We start from the raw sequence: 3,531 nt of genomic DNA, 5'->3' as shown, positions 1-3,531 counted from the left end.
TCATCTTAGTCTGATGCAGAGACATCAGAGTTATCCTTTAGTACCTTGCCGAGCTTGATGGGATATCACTGGTGGAGATAGTGCACGGGTGTGGCATAGCCTTTGGCATCCTCTTGGATCTTTGCTTTCCCCTTGTCCTACAGAGTGCTATTGGTGGCAATAGGTGGGGCTAACTTTGGCCCCCCATTGTTTGGGAGCAGGGAGGGTGCACGTTGGCAGTCGTGGGTAACCAGATTTGCTGATTACCTTTATAGAACTTTTGGGCCGTGAGGAGAGGTTTAGGTACGTACCTGTAAGTAGTTGTGGTGTGAGGATGTGAGGTGGGTTGTGGCGAGTGTTGTGTGGCACAGAGCGTCTTCACCAAAGGTTCTCCCTGACCTTAATGGCTTATGGTTGCCTTATCGGAGGTCGACGTGAGCTCACGCAATATGAGGAGGTATAGGAGATTTTTGGTTTGCTAAAGCTTTGGGTTTTTCCAAGGTTTGAAGGGAAATGTTGGATCTTCAAAAAATCCATAGGGTGTTAACACTCTCATAATAGCCCTGGGCAATGACGATCTTCTTGGGCACCCAACAATGAGAATCAGTGTGGGTTGGGTGGAACACTGGCGAGCTAGTATCCATTGGCAGTTTTAGTGGTGTTAGTGGGCTCCGTTGGTGAGGTTTGACTTGCCGCAAAGTTGGGTGTAGATGGGACTCCTTGAGCGGATGGGGTATCTGGCGAGCTAGTATCCATTGGCAGTTAGTGGTGTTAGTGGGCTCCGTTGGTGAGGTTTGACTTGCCGCAGAGCTGGGTGCAGATGGAACTCCTTGAGCGGATGGGGTACCTTTGTGAAGGAGAGGCCTCTTTTTGGGTGGTATGTTTCTATGTTTGTTTTGGTAAGTAGGGGGTTGTGGTTGATGAAGAGGATTGGTTCCCTAGTGGAGGTCAGATTGGCGGCTTTGGCTCTTTGTCTATCATAAGGATAGTAACTTGCATGGAGGCTAGTTATAGTGTAGCCGTCCTTGCCTCCCAATCAATATGACACCCATCCATCATCATCCCAGAAGGATTTCTTCTTACATTGTTCCTACAAGCATGACATAGAACTTGCCTTCCAACAAGGGGTAAATCCAATGTGAAATAGAATGGTAACAACACCTAAGTATTGAACAGAATGCGAAGCAACAATAGTGATGATGGCTAGGTTGGGTAGTAAGGTGGGCCTCCTAAGAGAGTGCCATGTGTCATAGACATTAAATTGTGGTTAGCACCCGTATTATCAACAAGTGCTAGTTTTTGTGTAAAACTTGTCGGAGTGGTCATTCCTAAGGTTTAACTTCCCAGTCCTCTTCCCTTAAGGTCAACTACTTCCAGGAAATGTTTACTATGATTTGTTGGCCTCTAAGTTTCTCTTACCATTCCTTGGCTTCTTGTTGTACTGGTTTTTTTTTCAACTCATCGTGTTTACGTTTCTCCTCTTTTTTGAGGTGTATTTTCCTTAAGGCATTTTGTGTGAGTTGCACTTGCTACCATTGAAACAATTGGCCATTTTGACATCGTCAAGAGTTTCAATGTGCACTATGCCGCCTAGTCCTCTTTATTTAAGTTTTTTCTTGTGATTTTTAGTGTTGTAGAGGAGGACCATACCCCCCTTGTTCATCTTCTTGTCCTTGAGCTAGTCATTTAACCATTGCTTGCACCATAGTTTTTTGACAAACATTCCATACCCAGCCCTTAAACACGTTTCATCAAGTTTCTCCAGCTCGACGAGTCGATCACCTAGGACATTGCCAGTGAGCCTTTCGTGTATGGTGACCCTTAAGCTTGGCACCAAGAATTCCATAGGTATAACCGCTTCAATTTCCTATGTTAAGCTAAAGGGTGTCATGTTAATGGCCACTTTATATGCGGTGCAATAAGTCTAGAGCGCAGTCGGCAACTTTTATTCCTAGTCATTACGACTCACCTCTACAATCTTGGTCAAGATAGCGCATAGGGTCTTGTTTGTGCTTTTTGCTTGGCCATTGGATTAAAGGTAACAGGGTGAAGATTTTCGGTACATGACCAAGAATTTTTGTAGTAAGAATTGTATTACTTCATTAATGAAGTGGGTGCATGACATATATGTATTACTTCATATATATGTCACTAACAAGCTCAAGAGGGCACCCAAAGTGAGTGATCACACACTTGTAAAGGAATTAGGCCGTGGACTTGGGTGTCGGATTTTCTTGTGGCCCTAGCTTTAACCCATTTTGTGCAATAATCCATGGGGGATGCTATGATGTACGAGGCTTGGGTGTGTCGGGCAGCCGGACTAATGGGTCCCACAAAATTGATGCCCCATTTCTCAAATAGTTGTAAGGACATTACATGGTTTAGGGGCATTCTGTCCTTATAGTGTGGAATTGTGTTTGTTGGCATTCATCGCATATTTTGACATATTCAGTAGCATCTCCAAACAAGGTTGGCCACTACAGGCCTGCCAGTAGGATCTTTTGATTAGTGGTATCTAGCTGTGAAGTGTCTACTTACGACTGGGCTTGCTCCAAAATTGAGATGTATTCATCCTCACGGGGTGGTTGTGAAGGGAAGACGTCAGGATATTATTGATGCTACAATGTCTAGATCTTACATGTGGCAATTTATCAAAGTCTTGAAGTTGGTTGGCAATATGCAAATCACGACGGATCATTCAAGTGAATTCAAGTGAATTTAAGTAATGGGTGATGGATATTGGCAATGGGTTGCACCGTAATGAGGGTAATCCAATAGAAATGGCTGACATGGTCATGGAAAGATGGATATTGGGTGACATGGTCATGGAAAGATCTAACTTAATGGACTTGGTGCATTGGGTTTATTCTTATTTGGGTGTTACTATGTCCCATGTATCATACTTGCGATCGTGCTATTCTTGCTCCCACGAATAGTGAAGTTGATGATGTCAATTTGCCTTGAATGTAATGCCAGGTGAACTCAAGGAATATTTCAGTGCTTGCGAGATTCAGTTCTTAATATAGAGCAAAACTCATTCCTTTACTCCACTGAGTTTCTTAATTCTTTGAAGCTGGGAGGTGGGTATCCACCACATTGTTTGGCCTTAAAGCTTGATGCCCCTTTTATACTACTTTGTAACATAGATCCAAAGCATGGCCTTTGTAATGGCACCACTGAGTTTCTTAATTCTTTGAAGCTGGGAGGTGGGTATCCACCACATTGTTTGGCCTTAAAGCTTGATGCCCCTTTTATACTACTTTGTAACATAGATCCAAAGCATGGCCTTTGTAATGGCACCAGTTTAATATGCAAGGCATGTCACTCAAAGGTCTTAGAGAGGTAGAAATTATCATAGGCACCAAGGTAGGTGACATGGTTTTTATTCCAAGGATCACTTTTATTGTCACAAAGAGTCAACTTCCCTTCACCATGAGAAGAAGATAATTTCCATTGCAGCTTGCTTTTGGAATGACTATAAATAAAGTGCAAGGCCAGTCTTTGGGCATCTTGGGTTTGTACTTGGTCTCACCGGTATTTACGAGAAGTTGT

The sequence above is a fragment of the Cibotium barometz genome, chromosome 36 (genome assembly GCF_041138505.1).
Source record: "Cibotium barometz isolate CiBa-2024 chromosome 36, ASM4113850v1, whole genome shotgun sequence".
NCBI lineage: Eukaryota > Viridiplantae > Streptophyta > Polypodiopsida > Cyatheales > Cibotiaceae > Cibotium > Cibotium barometz.
This window is presented reverse-complemented; position numbering follows the sequence as displayed.